Genomic DNA, 17,902 nt, shown 5'->3' on the forward strand with positions numbered 1-17,902 from the left:
GGCCCTAACATAAACAAATATCTTACCCTTGGATAGACCACATAGGGCGTTCTCCAAGTCTCCACCTGTGCATCTAGCAGGCTTACCTTTGCTAGTTTACATTTGAATCGAACTCCCACTGCACTCTTACCCCACCCAGGTCCAACATCAATTTGCTCTTTCATTCATTTCCCTCAGAACAAGAAATAAGAAAGTGTGTGAATTCAGAGGCCTGCCCTGGGGTTTGTTATTTCAATGCAGGCCCAATCCCCTCGCTGACGTCCTCCCACTCTGCATTACCTGCCCCATGTGGAATTCCATTTACCAACTATCCATTAAACATCACAGCACCGCTATGTAGAGAGAGAGAGAGCACTGCACGGAGCCTCATTCCACCAGCACATCCAACTGTGTCAACAATTATTAGGACTTTCTAAGGAAAGGGCCCTGTCTCATAACGTCAATAGATATTTTACTGAAGGCCTTGTCGGTGTATAAAAAAGAGCAAGTGAAGGAAAAGCATGCTCTTGTGTTGTGAATCATCTAATTGGCTGTGGGTTTCAACCGCTCTAAGTATCAAACTGCAGGAAACAGTGTAGTCTCTGCCGTCACATTTAAACCTCTAGAAAACGGTCAATAATAACTGGTTTTGAGCAGACAGTGAAGGGCTGAGCAGACAGGGGATGCTATCTCTCTCAGAGAGTTGAAGCATGAAAGATGACTGACAGGTCTCTGGCTTTAGTATCTACAGCCCCCAGAGGGTGATATGGCATAGCAATAACAACCATAAATATATTGTATGGAGGAGGTGCCAGGCAAAGCATGGGTCCCTCAGGAGTGTCTCCCTACTCCCACTGTACTGTAGTCTACCTCTCCCTCTATCTATTGGAAAATAAAGGCAAATGTTGCATTACCGCGGGCCATGGCAAGAGAATAGGTTCACTTGTGTCTGAATAACCCAATAGAATCTGGGTCACCTCCCATGCCCCTGCCACACAAAGATACACAGCCCAATGAGAGAAACACACTTTTGTCAGTCACACTTAAGTGCACTTTAATGATGGTCGGCCTACGAGGCAAGGGCCTTGCTCCACTCTGGGTGGCTTTATTTGTGATCTCTTCTCTCTAGGTGTCTTTCTTTTTACACATATCTGCCGATTTGACAGATTTAAGTGCACTTAAACACAGACCACTAAAACAGATTGTTACTGTGTGATAAATAATATACCGATATATTTGAAAAAGACAGGGGCATACAAATCTTATAAAGACCATGTCGGTCAACGCTGTGTATCACTAAAAGGTTAATTCAAGATGAGCTTTTGGGATTAGTAAACGGTGATCAGATTTACATTATTGACAGCTTTTTCATTCAATTAATATGACTTAAACGAAATGTCTACCTTTACACAGTCCCCACCAATCATTAGATCTTTGGCACCTATCTCATTATCTGGCCTAACTCAAATGTTCTATTAGTTGGGTTTAATGTAAGGGAGATCATCTGTTTTAATGAACCTGTATGCCGGTGGATGAGGAGAGGAAAGTCTTAAAGGTATTCTCCACTCACAGCTGGAGGGAGGCAGCAATTAGATTCCCTGTGTCAGATTGTGTTAGTGGCATAGCACCAAGGAAACAGGCAACAGGGTGAGGAGCTCCTTGCTGCTCTGTTCAAATGAGAAACTCTGTGTTCCAAGTGATACCGTGTCACGCTGATTGCTGGTAGTGACAGGGAAAGGGAGGAGCTGCTCGCAATAGTAACAAAACATCTCCTGCAGCAGTCTCATCAGATGGAGAGTCATTCACAGTAAGGCTTGTTGACCAGGGATGGCCTCTCTACACTGACAGCAAACAATTTGCTCCTTTCTCCACACAAATAACATACATTCAGAACAAGTCAATCTATCAACAAATCAGCATGTACTTGGCTTCCGGGATGTATTGGCCATCTGGCAATTCTGGCAGATGCCAGATGGGCTGGACTATTTTTTTGTTGGGTGGGCTGGTCGAAATTGACACACACAAAAATAATAGTTTTTTATTAAAAAGGCCTGTTAAGATTTTATTTTTGAAAGATTTTTATGCAATTTCTCTGTTATACTAATCTGTATTGAGCTTTTGGCCCCCCCTAACAAGATGGGCCGGCCAGGTTTTCTGATAGCCTGAGCTGAGGTCACGCAAACTCACATTCAAAGTCAAACGCGGCATTAGCAAAGAGATCTGCTCTGACTCTGTCAGACAGCCAAGTTCATGGATCGTAAAAACAGAAAGGGTGCCTATAAACGTAGAAATAGCATATTCTACATTGTCACCTCACTCAAAACGTCCTATTTTTGGGGCGGCTAAAACCATTATTTGGTCAACAGTAAATTGCATTATTCTCATGATTCCTGTAATGAATAAGTGTCTGCCCTGCCCCTGTGCCTGTTTTGCTGGGGCCTGCTGCTGTGATGAGGGAGCCACTCTCCTCTCCCCCCATGCACTTGAGAGAAAAATGCGTTCTGATCGTATAACATTTCAAAATACAATTGTGGGAAAAACACAGCTTTGGATGCTTCATTCACTTATCCCTGTCAAAGAGAGGATGGTATCAGCTTTCTGTAGGTATAATTTTTTTATTCTCAACTCTCAATATTCAGCTCAATAGCAACTATTTTACAACCAAGATATTTGATATGGCTTTGAGATATGGAGCGGCGCAGTGCGCAAAATCCGCACCGGCCATTTTACATTTACGTCATTTAGCAGACACTCTTATCCAGAGCGACTTACAGTTAGTGCATACATTATTTATATTTTTTTCATACTGGCCCCCCGTGGGAATCAAACCCACAACTCTGCCGTTGCAAACGCCATGCTCTACCAACTGAGCTACCTCCCTGCCGGCCATTCGCTCCCCTACCCTGGACGAATTGTGCGCAACCCCATTGTCTCCCGGTTGCGGCCAGCTACAGCAGAGCCTGGATTCAAACCAGGATCTCTAGTGGCACAGCTAGCAGTGAGATGCAGTGCCTTAGACCACTGCGCCACTCGGGAGGTATTTTGAAGGCATAGGCCTATGGGTCTCATTGGTAGTACAACTGCAGTTTTTTTTAGGACATTACATTTACTGTTGGATGAATACATGGCTACCAGCAGTGGATATTATATTTAGAGTTAGCCATCTAGTTAATGTGTTTTCAGTTTCCACTTCCTCAGGTGTTGAACTCCAAATTAATTATCCTTTGATTAGACAGAACAAACCCGTTTTCACGATTTCTGATATATCATCAAAATAAATATGTTTTCTTTACCTGAATAATTAGAATACTATTGGAAATTAATGTTGAAAGTTCCATTTTTATTCCTAAAACATACGTTTAATATGATGTTGTCGCCGCTTCCTGTTGACAAGGACTTTTGATAAATAGCTCAATGACAAAACACTGTTTTAAAGTGTCAAAATCAATAATCAATATGCAGAAAATTTAATCAAATCAAATTTGATTTGTCACATGCTTTGTAGACAACAGGTGTAGACTAACAGTAAAATGCTTATTTACGGTTCCATTTCCAACAATGCAGAGCTAAAGATAAGATCAATCAATAAATAAAAACATTTGTGACAGTTTGTGATATATGGAAAACATAACATTTACTACCCACAAATACTGGGGAACAAGATAATCAACCATCAATGGTTTACATCTTGAATTTTCATAATCTACCTGTCCCTCAGTATATTTCTCCACATGCTTTGGTACAAACGGCATTGACAATCCCCATTACACAACATAAACATCCTGAATGTGTAACACTCTGGCTCTATGGACGTTTATATTGAGCCAGGGTTGTTCATTTTCTTGTGTTTGGGTGTATTTCATTTGGTGGTGTTGGGGATGGGTGAGTTTCATTTTGTTTGTGTCATGTGGTGATTGGTCGATGACTCCCAATCGGAGGTAACGAGTGTCAGCTGTCGGCTCGTTATCTCTGATTGGGAGCCATATATATTCTGTGTGTTTTCTCCTTTGTGTTGTGGGTTATTGTTTCTTTGTTGCTGTTAGTCGTGTTCAGTATAGAACTTCACGTATCGTCTTTTGTTGTTTTCTCGTGTGAGTACTTTATTTAATAAAAGTCATGTTCACTCGCAACGCTGCGCATTGGTCCGCTCCTTCAGACGATCGTGACAGAATAACCCACCACAAAAGGACCAAGCAGCGTAACAAGCGGCAACAGGACCTACCTACACAGGAGTTATGGACGCCTCCTAAGGTCTGGACATGGGAAGAGTTATTGGACGGAAAGGATCCTTGGGCACAACCGGGAGAATATCGCCTCCCTCGTGAAGAGCTGGAGGCAGCCAAAGCCGAGAGGAGGTGGTACGAGGAGGCAGCGCGAAGGCGAGGCTGGAAGCCCGTGGAAGAGAGGCAACCCCAAGAAATTTTTTGGGGGGGGCACATGGCTTGGGCAGCTGGGCAGCAGGAGGCTGCCACAGGGAGAAAAGGAGTGAAGGCTAACGGAGTACGGGAGCCATTGGCGAGTGGAAGGAGGGAAGTTGTTGTGGCACGGCATGAGAGACTGAAGTGTGTTACCAGTCTGGTCCGGTCCGTTCTTGATCCTCAGTTAAGGCCAGTGGTGGGTGTTCCCGGTACGGACCGGTCTGTTCCTACTCCACGCACCAGGTCCACGATGTGCGTCGCCAGCCCGGCCCGGCCTGTTCCGGTCACTCGCACCAGGGATAAGGTGCGTGTCGCCAGCCCAGCCCGGCCTGTTCCTGCTCCACGCACGAATCCTACGGGGTGCGTCACCAGTCGGCCAGAGTCTGCCGTCTGCCCAACGGGCGCCTGAACTGCCCGTCGGCCCTATGGCGTCTGAACTGCCCGTCTGTCAAGCGCTGCATAAGCCGCCCGTCTGTACTGAGCCTGCAAAGCCGCCCCGTCTGCCATGAGCCTTCAGAGCCGTCCGCCAGATCGGAGCCGCTAGTGCCTTCCGCCAGACAGGAGCCGCTAGAGCCTTCCGCCAGACAGAATCATACACCTGCTATGGAATCAGCAGGAGCCGACGCAGCCCATGCTAGACTGGAAGCTCGGGTTCGGGACCAGAAAGAGCAGCTCCTGCAGATGGGAGCCGCCCTGCTGGAGGTGATGACTGCAATCCGAGGCTGGGGTCCGCCTCCACTGCCAGACCCGTCAGCCAGCCATGAGCAGCCAGACCCGTCAGCCAGCCATGAGCAGCCAGATCCGTCAGCCAGCCATGAGCAGCCAGATCCGTCAGCCAGCCATGAGCAGCCAGATCCGTCAGCCAGCCATGAGCAGCCAGATCCGTCAGCCAGCCACGAGCAGCCAGATCCGTCAGCCAGCCATGAGCAGCCAGATCCGTCAGCCAGCCATGAGCAGCCAGATCCGTCAGCTAGCCATGAGCAGCCAGATCCGTCAGCCAGCCATGAGCAGCCAGATCCGTCAGCCAGCCATGAGCAGCCAGATCCGTCAGCCAGCCATGAGCAGCCAGATCCGTCAGCCAGCCATGAGCAGCCAGATCCGTCAGCCAGCCATGAGCAGCCATATCCGTCAGCCAGCCATGAGCAGCCAGATCCGTCAGCCAGCCATGAGCAGCCAGATCCGTCAGCTAGCCATGAGCAGCCAGATCCGTCAGCCAGCCATGAGCAGCCAGATCCGTCAGCCAGCCATGAGCAGCCAGATCCGTCAGCCAGCCATGAGCAGCCAGATCCGTCAGCCAGCCATGAGCAGCCAGATCCGTCATTCAGCCAGGATCCGCCAGAGCCGTCGAGCCAGGATCCGCCAGAGCCGTCCAGACAGGATCAGCCAGAGCCTTCCGCCAGACAGGATCAGCCAGAGCCTTCCGACAGACAGGATCAGCCAGAGCCTTCCGCCAGCCGGGATCCGCCAGAGCCGTCCAGCCGAGATCCGCCAGAGCCGTCCAGCCGGGATCCGCCAGAGCCGTCCAGCCGAGATCCGCCAGAGCCGTCCAGCCGGGATCCGCCAGAGCCGCCCAGCCGGGATCCGCCAGTGCCGTCCAGCCGGGATCCGCCAGAGCCGTCCAGCCGGGATCCGCCAGAGCCGTCCAGCCGGGATCCGCCAGAGCCGTCCAGCCGGGATCCGCCAGAGCCGTCCAGCCGGGATCCGCCAGAGCCGTCCAGCCAGGATCCGCCAGAGCCGTCCAGCCAGGATCCGCCAGAGCCGCCCAGCCAGGATCCGCCAGAGCCGTCCAGCCAGGATCCGCCAGAGCCGTCCAGCCAGGATCCGCCAGAGCCGTCCAGCCAGGATCCGCCAGAGCCGTCCAGCCAGGATCCGCCAGAGCCGTCCAGCCAGGATCCGCCAGAGCCGTCCAGCCAGGATCCGCCAGAGCCGTCCCGCCAGGATCCGCCAGAGCCGTCCAGCCTGGATCCGCCAGAGCCGTCCCGCCAGGATCCGCCAGAGCCGTCCCGCCAGGATCCGCCAGAGCCGTCCCGCCAGGATCCGCCAGAGCCAGCCAGCCAGGATCCGCCATCTAGTCAGGTGCTGCCCCTTAGCCCGGTGCTGCCCTTTAGCCCGGTGCTGCCCCTTAGTCCGGTGCTGCCCCTGAGTCCGGTGCCGCCCCTTAGCCCGGTGCTGCCCCTTAGTCCTGTACTGCCCTTTAGTCCGGTACTGCCCCGTAGTCCGGTGCTGCCCCTTGTCCCGGTGCTGCCCCTTATCCCGGTGCTGCCCCTTATCCCGGTGCTGCCCCTTAGGCCGATGCTGCCCCTTAGTCCGGGGTTGCCCCTTAGTCCAGGTGGGGTTAGGTGGAGGGTGGTCATTGGGAGGAGGCTACCGAAGCAGGTTGTGACTGTGGTGGGGTGGGGATCACGACCGGGGCCAGAGCCGCCACCATGGACAGACGCCCACCCAGACCCTCCCCTAGTCCTGATGTTGGTGCGCCCGGAGTTCGCACCTTTAGGGGGGGGTACTGTAACACTCTGGCTCTATGGACGTTTATATTGAGCCAGGGTTGTTCATTTTCTTGTGTTTGGGTGTATTTCATTTGGTGGTGTTGGGGATGGGTGAGTTTCATTTTGTTTGTGTCATGTGGTGATTGGTCGATGACTCCCAATCGGAGGTAACGAGTGTCAGCTGTCGGCTCGTTATCTCTGATTGGGAGCCATATATATTCTGTGTGTTTTCTCCTTTGTGTTGTGGGTTATTGTTTCTTTGTTGCTGTTAGTCGTGTTCAGTATAGAACTTCACGTATCGTCTTTTGTTGTTTTCTCGTGTGAGTACTTTATTTAATAAAAGTCATGTTCACTCGCAACGCTGCGCATTGGTCCGCTCCTTCAGACGATCGTGACAGAATGAAAGTAATGAAAGAGACATGTATGAAACGAGCGGTGCTTTCTTATTGTTTGTGTGTTATTCTCTACAGACAGGCATATGTATGACTAAGGTCACTTGTAATGACATCACCTCCCCCAACCCCACTTCTGCCCCACTGTGTGGCTGTTTATCTTTTCATACATTATCCATTCTGCATTATTTATATTCCTCAAACAGCGCCCAGCCATCATGCACCAGTGTACTGAAGCAGCGCTTCAATGCCACTGTAACCTTGCCTAGCATTGAGGACACAGAGACGGAGTGAGAGGAGGAGGAGGGGGCTCTCCACTGAAGCTGTAAAAGCCAAATCCCAGCTGCCCTCTTGTGAACTGGGTCGCTTAATGCATTTTGAGTGTTTCTCCATGCCTACAAGTCCACATGGTGGAGAATGATCACAATGGGCAGGTCAGAAGCCTCAGCTGACATCCTTGAAAGTCTTACTGATTTGATCGCACCGGGGATAAGAGGGGTGGAGCTATGTCACTTGGGTTTGCTTTTCCTACTCTGTACCACAGAAATCAAATCCCTTTAGGGCCAATTCAATAATCATTAAATGTTATAAACTACATAATTTCGGAGACAATTCCATCACAACTCTGGCGTAGAATTTTATCACCATCTATCAGTGCCCAATGCCCATTACTTTCCATGTGGATTTTTTGTAATTCATGAATTCAATGTCCAATACATGAATTCACAGTGAAAATGCATTACCCCAACCCTGAAACTAAACATTCTGAAAGTCTGTATTCTTTTCTTTACATTTTTCTTCAGAGTTGATAACATTGGCCCTGCTTGGAAAGAAAATCAAGACACTTTGGCTCCTAACCACGCTTCTACTTTATACTCTCATAATGAACCTGTTCATAATCTCATCAGTCATCTTTAATCCTGCAGGAAGGTAATAAGGCGCTTTATTATCTCTCATCATCTAGTCCAACACTGTTCCGAGGTCCTGGGTCTTTGTGTCCTGTTTTAGTCAGATATGAGTCATGCTGCAATCTGGTTGGCTGTTGTCTTGTGGTGACTCACAGGGTCACAGATCAGAGCGATTATGAGTTGGCCTGATTTCAAGTGGCAGATCGGCCTCTAATCTTTCGCTTTGTGAAAAGCCTTAAGACAAAAATTAATCAAATGCATTTAATTCTCCAAACCAGAGACTGACCTGTTGATTAGCATTTGAACTGGTGTCCAGTGGATCGTATTCTGTACACCAGTGTGGCCTTAAGTGTATCTGCACTGTGCCTGTCGAACAAAATATCAATGACGTGCCCATGCAGTTCACTATGTGTGACAAAAAAAAAAGCATTTGACAGAATGAAGCATTTGCAAAGTAATTACTTACATCCTTCATGGAAATGAGTTGCCACAAGCCCTAATACAGTTGCATATTGGGGAGATCAACAGATTTAATTATACTGTTAGTTACAGCAAACCTTGCCTTAATGTCATGCAAAAAGTTCCGAATTAAAAGAGAGGCCAGAGTCTATGATCAAACATGTTAGATAACTGGGTTGCAGATACTCTGACTGTTGTGGCCCAATTCATACCATTAACAAGAGCTCAATGTCATTTTGAGAACAGAATTATTGAGGAATCATTTAGGATAATGTCCTCATGTATTTGGCACAAAGATAGGGCATTTTTTCTCATTCAAATGTAGACTGTACGCTGTTGTTTGATGTTCTAAAATCAGGCAGCAGTGTTTTGCACTGAAAATGACAAGCCATATTACTCACAATACACGTGTTACCCATACTGAATCCTCTATTTTTATTTTGGTGCGGTTCTTTATGTGTGTTATTGTCAGTTGCATTTATCAGAATGGGAAAGGAGCCAGACAGAGGGCAAAAGCCATAGAGAAAAATAAAATATTATTTGAATGCATGTTATAATTGCTTTGTACATGCTCAGGTCATTGAACCTCTCATCTGGTTTGCCAGCTTCCCTCCAATCAGGGTGATGGTTTCTGTGTCTGAAAGGCAAACTTTGGGCCTGCATGTGGAGAGACATTATCTGCACCTCAATGTGACCTTTCCCCCACACCTTTCCTCTCAACGCTGCCTCCAAACAGGAGGGCAGCACAGTTTGAGGCCAGAACGTTAATAGAATCAGGCACAGGCTGAAGAAAACTGCATCCGCCCACACCACTCAGGTTCTCACAAGGTTAAAGTGAAAAGAAGTTAACTTTTGAATTTGTTGTTACAGCTCTGTATGAAATGTTGCATGCAAATAACAACAATAATGAAAGATGATCTAATTCACCCACCCAATTGAGTAAGTAGTTTAGTATGTCAACTCCACATAATCTAGTTGATATTAATAACGTGATAATAATTGGATGATAATGAATATCCATGCATATGGTCGGAAATGTATCATTTTGTATTCGATCTGCTGGTTTCAGTATCCAGTCAGTATCATAGCTAGGATGAACACTCAGAAGTAGAGCTAGTCAACTCTTCTTTAGTAATCTTGCAGAAAGAAAAGGCTAAATGCATACACTCACCTATTCAGTTTGCACTGTGGGTTTTGATAAAACTATATGTTCCCCCAGCAGGTAACAAGGAAAAGGTTATCATAAACTGCCTGTAAGTGCAAAGAGAAAAAGCAGTAGGGGAAGTGAAGGATCGATGTGTGCTATTGAGTTTTTCTACTTCTGTCAGAAAAGCAAGGGAGTATTTTTGACATCCTCCTCAACACATGGCTGAGGGAAGGGGGAAAGCAATTGAAGGTCTCCTTCAAACACTGGGCATTGCTTTTATGTGTTTGTTCGTTTGTGAAGGGGGTCCAAATGGAATTGTACAAATGTTCACTGCAATGATGGCTTAAAATGCAATACTGGGGCTCCTTCAAGCACTGGGAATTGCTTTTATGTGTTTTTTAGTTTGTGAAGGTTTCCAGACGAAATTGTATGAATTTAATTACAATGATGGCATAAAATGCAATACTGGGGCAATGCAATAGAAAGGTGAGAGCTAACAGTATTGTAGGTTTGACGGGTTGTGATTCTTATGCCAGTGGGGGACCATTAATATCATGGACATTTTCCCACTATATTCCAATCAATCAAAACCTTTTTCCCGCAGCTTTTATCCACAGGCCTCCCATTAATCGTAGGATATTTTCCTTTCTTCTTTTGTAAAACAACTTTTCACTTTTTCCTCTTCCCTTTCACTAAACACTTGCTTTCAAAAGTATACAAAGTCATGTCTATTGTATTGTACTCAGCAACTTGCATGGCTAATGCTGTTCTTGTGTTACAATAGAGTAAGCATCCATAACTGAGAAGTGGGTAGTATAAACACTGAAGTTGCATTACAGATTTTAGGGAATAGTTTCAGACTAAATCAATGATTTGCGAAGCAAAAGCTTTGTGCATGATCAGCAACGGCGAGCCCTCTAGAACTAAATGTTTGCCGTTTGTCTTTTGTTTGCAATTTGTGCTGTCTAACGAGCAGAATAACTGTGAAATTGGCATGGTCCATGTTAGACTGGACAGGTACCATTTGTCATGCTACAACCAACAAAAGCACAAAATCAATTGGATCCAGCACTAAACACAGCTAATGAAGAGGCTGTACACACACCATGTTGAGCTCTACTGACCTATACTGTCATGTTACAGTAACATGTCTTTTTAAAGGCCTCGCCCCTTACACACGATGTTGCATGTGAACATGTTAACCATTACATGTAGTCATATCAGTTGAGAACATACTGTATAGGAAAGTGCACTAATTACGACAATTAAGCATGATGATGATTGTTGTAAATGGCATTCCTGAGTGCTCGTTAAAGGACTTGACGGTATCGTACTGTCTATCTCCTTTAGTCATTACTGCCAGCTGGATGTGAGGTAAGCAATGACTGTATATATGAATGGACAAAGCCTTCGATCACGTGACACCATTCATTCCTATTTGAAGACTCAATAGTGCATTGAAGCCAAATGAAGTCGGTTAAGTTGACGTTTCATGGAGACACCACATGCACAGTTTTAGCTCCAAATCACCAAGGACTTAAAATGGTCCACACACATGCGCACTGTCGTGAACAACCCCTCAGGAGATTGAAAAGGTTTGGCATGGGCCCTCAAATCCTCAAAAAGTTCTACAGCTGTACCATTGAGAGCATCTTGACTGGCTGCATCACTGCTTGGTATGGCAATAGCACCACCCTCGATCGCATGGTGCTACAGAGGGTGGTGTGGACAGCCAAGTACATCACTGGGGCCGAGCTCCCTGCCATGCAAGACCTCTATATCAGGCGGTGTGAAAGGAAGCCCCCGGAAAATCATTAAAGACTCCAGCCACCCAAGTCATAGACTGTTCTCTCTGCTTCCGCACGGCAAGCGGCACCTGTGTATCAAGTCTGACACCAATAGGCTCCTGAACCACTTCTATCCCCAAGCCATAAGACTGCTAAATAGCTAACTAAATAGCTAACAAAATGGCTACACGGACTATCTGAGTTGACCCTTGTATTTTATTTTTGCACTGTCTCTATGCACATTCACAGGGCCCTACACACTCACGCACACTGACACTCCAACACACACACAAACACCCACTTCCTCATTTGCTCACACACACATAATATGCACATACATTTATACTGACTCTACACAAATGCACACCCACTCACATGCAATCATCATAAACACTGCTGCTACTCTACTTATCATACAGTGAGGGAAAAAAGTATTTGATCCCCTGCTGATTTTGTACGTTTGCCCACTGACAAAAACATGATCAGTCTATAATTTTAATGGTAGGTTTATTTGAACAGTGAGAGACAGAATAACAACAACAAAATCCAGAAAAATGCATGTCAAAAATGTTACAAATTGATTTGCATTTGAATGAGGGAAATAAGTATAGTGACCCCTCTGCAAAACATGACTTAGTACTTGGTGGCAAAACCCTTGTTGGCAATCACAGAGGTCAGACGTTTCTTGTAGTTGGCCACCAGGTTTGCACACATCTCAGGAGGGATTTTGTCCCACTCCTCTTTGCAGATCTTCTCCAAGTCATTAAGGTTTCGAGGCTGACGTTTGGCAACTCAAACCTTCAGCTCCCTCCACAGATTTTCTATGGGATTAAGGTCTGGAGACTGGCTAGGCCACTCCAGGACCTTAATGTGCTTCTTCTTGAGCCACTCCTTTGTTGCCTTGGCCATGTGTTTTGGGTCATTGTCATGCTGGAATACCCATCCACGACCCATTTTCAATGCCCTGGCTGAGGGAAGGAGGTTGTCACCCAAGATTTGACGGTACATGGCCCCGTCCATCGTCCCTTTGATGCGGTGAAGTTGTCCTGTCCCCTTAGCAGAAAAACACCCCCAAAGCATAATGTTTCCACCTCCATGTTTGACGGTGGGGATGGTGTTCTTGGGGTCATAGACAGCATTCCTCCTCCTCCAAATACGGCGAGTTGAGTTGATGCCAAAGAGCTCGATTTTGGTCTCATCGGACCACAACACTTTCACCCAGTTCTCCTCTGAATCATTCAGATGTTCATTGGCAAACTTCAGACGGGCCTGTATATGTGCTTTCTTGAGCAGGGGGACCTTGCGGGCGCTGCAGGATTTTAGTCCTTCACGGCGTAGTGTGTTACCAATTGTTTTCTTGGTGACTATGGTCCCAGCTGCCTTGAGATCATTGACAAGATCCTCCCGTGTAGTTCTGGGCTGATTCCTCACTGTTCTCATGATCATTGCAACTCCACGAGGTGAGATCTTGCATGGAGCCCCAGGCCAAGGGAGATTGACAGGTCCTTTGTGTTTCTTCCATTTGCGAATAATCGCACCAACTGTTGTCACCTTCTCACCAAGCTGCTTGGCGATGGTCTTGTAGCCCATTCCAGCCTTGTGTAGGTCTACAATCTTGTCCCTAACATCCTTGGAGAGCTCTTTGGTATTGGCCATGGTGGAGAGTTTGGAATCTGATTGATTGATTGCTTCTGTGGACAGGTGTCTTTTATACAGGTAACAAACTGAGATTAGGAGCACTCCCTTTAAAAGTTGCTCCTAATCTCAGCTCGTTACCTGTACAAAAGACACCTGGGAGCCAGAAATCTTTCTGATTGAGAGGGGGTCAAATACTTATTTCCCTAATTAAAATGCAAATCAATTTATACATTTTGTAAATGCGTTTTTCTGGATTTTTGTTTTGTTATTCTGTCTCTCACTGTTCAAATAAACCTACCATTAAAATTATAGACTGATCATTTCTTTGTCAGTGGGCAAACGTACAAAATCAGCATGGGATCAAATACTTTTTTCCCTCACTGTATATCCTGATGCCTAGTCACCTTACCCATATACTGTACATATCTACCGCTATCACCAGTATCCCTGCACATTGTAGATATGGTACTGGAACTGACCCTGTATATAATATGCTTACTTACTTACTTATGCTTACTTATTCTTATTTCATAATTGTTATATCTCATGTGTTATTGTTCTACCTTACGTTATTTTTAGTATTACATTGTTATTGATTACTGCATTGTTGGCTTTAGAGCATGCAAGAAAGGCATTTCACTGTACTTGTGCACGTGACATTAAAACATGAAACTTGAAACTTGCTGCCCCCCTCTCATTAAGTAACTCAAGTTGAAGGCTGACCGGGGCTCTGCAGGCTGCCATTAGCATCAAAATGATCCTTATAACATCTTCTGTGTGCAATTTTAAAATAATAAATTCAAGGACATACATCTGGTGTATTAGAAGCAATTATTGGTACCATGATTGTCTTAGATATTTTATTTTATTTACACGAAGATTTACCACGAAGATTGCAATTTTTCCATTCACTATTATGGGGGATCCTGTTTTCTCTTAACAATGCCTGCAGTTCTGCGGTCGGCCTTGAACTTCCGTGGTTTCAATGAGAGGGGGCAGTCATTCTCCTCAGGAGGTAAGGCAGATTTCCTGAACTGCTAAACCTTTACCTGTTATAAAGAATCTATAACGTTTTTTAAAGGCTCTACAGTACGGTAGCTGTATAAATATGTCCTGTGCAGACTTTCTCTGTTGTATAACGGTAGGTGTTTTACAGTCCCTTTGCACATGTTCTCCTATCAACACACAGCCGTGGTAGTGTATCTGTGATATTTTAGTTCTATCATTCTCTGTGGGCAGGCTGGGCAGGGATGAAGCATTGGTCCGCAGCTGGAGTTCTTGCAAGTTCAGCAGGGCCAGTAGGATGGATAGGAGTGGCACTCAGAGCTCATATGAAAGGCAGCCTGTCCTGTCCCTCTGACATTTCACATTTTGCACTCAAATCACCCACAGTTCTGCTGACATACACTACCCCAGCCAGTCAGCCAGTCAGCCACTAGGAGACCAGAGGGCATCGCTCAAAGGACAACTCCCTGCTACCAACAACAGACATGTTTTCAGTGTGAATAATTTTGTATAATATTTCAAATTAATGGAGGAAAACATCCAAACCTATTCTACAGGTGTTGATTAGTTACAAAATAGTTAGGTCGACAGGAAAAGGACTCGATCCCAAAAAATATTTTATAAAATGTTCTGTTCAAGCCTGGCTATTCAAACCAGGATCCATCAGAATAGTAGAAGTACAGAGAAAATACCTAAGTATAATGTATCACATCTAAGATATCAATTTAGTTGTGTTATTCTGTTCCATTCCAGATTGCCTGTACACTTAAGTGTTCCTAGACCCGACAGTAATCAGTAAACTTCTTGTCATAAAATGTCATAAGCATAAATTACAGCGCCTCACTCAGTGTTTTGATGTATATTAAATTGTCTGTGTCTAAATCGATCACTATACGAGGCTCTGTGCGGGTGTAACAACTCACATTACGGCTGCAGCTGTTTATACAATAGTGTCAATTTATCAGTGCTGTTTGCTGGGAGATGCAATTTGCACCCATTTAGTCAAATGAAGATACATGAGCAATGTAGCAAACTGAAAATACCACAGAAAGACAGAGGTGAGAAGTGAGGTTCCAGTTCAAGGGCTTTCTCCAATCTCCCTTTCTCCTGTGAGCCAATTGGAGAAAAGGTACGAAACATCTCATTTGTAGAAGATTAAAAATGTCTGACAGGGTGGTTCACTTTACCATCACATTGTAAACATTTCTGACACACTGGTTTCCCTGGGAATCTAGTGGCATCTAGGGACCCAAAGACAAGTTGTTTACTCCGTGTCTTACAGCTACTGCAATAAAACTGTCTGGTTTTTCATACCACACTTTACAGAATCCAACCGTCAGAGTTCCCTTTGCTGTGCAATTATTCTGGCGACATATGCATCTTTAATAACGTACAATGAAAAGCAATCAAGCCATGTGGTTTTCCTATAAAAAAACAAATATTACCATATGAGAGAGGGATTTTCATTGGTATTCTTTAAAACACATTTTAAAGAGTAGCATGTGTTGCCAAAATGTGCAATGCAAGCTTTAGATGTTCTGCTTTCAACATTCAAGCAGTCCAACAGACAAACATTACACATTCACATATGGACTGAGAGAAATGACACCGACAGAAATGATGATGTCGGGGTGAGACTTGTGAGGGCACCGGGGGCTTTTTGAAGTGCGAACCACAGTGAAGGTTCCAGAGTCCATTTGGGCCCAATCAGGGTTGCGGGTCCAGGCTGTCGCCAGGGAGATCAGAAGCACAATCCCACAAGACATCTCACGATCACCCAACTCAAGTTGCGTTCTGAGAGAGAGACGGTGAGGGAGAGGAAGGAGGAGTGTAGAATGACAAGCAGCTTTGCTAGTCTCTCACGTGCTACAGCAGCATTGCAGTACTTGTTATTCACGTTCTGGGGATCCAAGGCCAAAAACATCACAGGCAAAAGCTCTGAATGAACAGCTTGACCATTGTGCCCGCATAAAAGGTGGCAGTTAATCAAAATCTGTAGTTTTTTCCCTTTATTCCCCTTCGTCTGCTTTGCTTATTTTAACATAAAGTTGAGTGCCATGTAAAAGTCTAAACACTGTATTTGTAGAATAATAATGGGGATCGTTGTTAAATGACTAATAAGTGTCAAACTTTGCTCTGAATCTCTTTCTTCTCCCTGCAGCTTTTAGCAAAGATAAAGTGGTGGTCTTCTAGAGAAACATATGGAAACTTGAATTGAAAAATGTCCCTCATTAAGCCTTTAGCCAACTGCTGTCAGAGTCAGACTGGCCCCTTGCTGGTGACCTAGGAGTTTGACAGCAGTCCGCTTTACTCAGACACTCTATATATCACTCACTTTGAGGCAATAGGCTGCGTGCTGGCAGAAATCGGCAGAGATTCAGCACTCGTGTGGATTAATTAATTACTCCAGAAATGTTAACAAGGTCAGCCCAGTCCTCTGCTGGGAACTGTTGAAGAGGTCAGAGCTTGTCATTAAAATACCTCGGTCGATGCTGTCTTTTAGATTCAAACATTGAGTAACATTTAGCAGTGCTGTGGTATATCACCAACATACAATGTTGGTGATATATAAATGGCAAACAGGCTTCAAGGGTGTTATTGTCTACTAGTTCAGGCTCTGGAATTGACAAGGCTCTCAGTCTGGCCTCCAACCACTAAACTCACAACACATATACACAAATTCCTTTCAATCACTGCATGTCGCCTCTCGGTTTCAGAAAAGTTATTCTGTTTACAAAAAGCAATTCATGTCATTGCTTTGCCCCCAGTTTCATGTTGTGCCAATACAAAGGATATCATGGAAAGTGCAATGAGCAATGAAGCAACATATTCAAAATAACATAAATCAATTTCAAATCCAACAATCTAATTAAAGAACAATGTTTTAATTTAAACTGAAATGCAAAATATCTACAGTACATGTCTTTGATCAATGTGTACTGATTGTTTTTATAACTGATGCTGGATGTTTTGTTTAAGTGTAATATAGGCAAACACCTTTAAAAATCCCACACAAGAAAAGTGAAAGTTAGATGTGTTTGCACAAGGTCATCCATAAGTACCTGTCGCTGGAGGGTGTGCATTCTTTCTTTTCTATGTTCTTATTATTGTGTATGAGTGGGACCTTCACACCAACTAAGCAAGCTACAGAGGAGAGAGGGCTGCACACCCTGCAGAACCTTGGAGTGAAGCAGGCCAGGCTCATTGGCAGAAGGTGGTGAAACCAACCAGACCTTTGAGGAAACATCTGTCCTGTGAGTGTGTGTCAGATCGAGCCGGAGACCCCCACAGCCCCATGGATCACTGTAAAAGCCAACAGGCCCAGACAGACTGTGTTAATTCTCCCCACACTGATGTGGTTAGGAGGAGGAGAAGGATGTCTTAGGAACGTGTGGGTTAGTGTGGATTGGGGGAGGGAATTATGTAGGCAAGAGCAGCAGTGAATATGGAGATTTTCTCAAGGACAGAGACTTCTAGCTCTTCCATGCTGTACTGCTGAATACAGTGTGTTATATTCACATTGTTATGGGCTTTTATTATGTTCATTTCACATTTCAAAGCGGCTATTGTTTTTTCATCTCTGGCTTCTTGTTGGCCGGAGGTACTTTATGCGTGCAGCATCTCTGATGTGATGTGGTGTGTGTGTGTGTGTGTGTGTGTGTGTGTGTGTGTGTGTATGGGTG

This window comes from Coregonus clupeaformis, chromosome 15 (assembly GCF_020615455.1).
Source record: "Coregonus clupeaformis isolate EN_2021a chromosome 15, ASM2061545v1, whole genome shotgun sequence".
Taxonomy (NCBI): domain Eukaryota; kingdom Metazoa; phylum Chordata; class Actinopteri; order Salmoniformes; family Salmonidae; genus Coregonus; species Coregonus clupeaformis.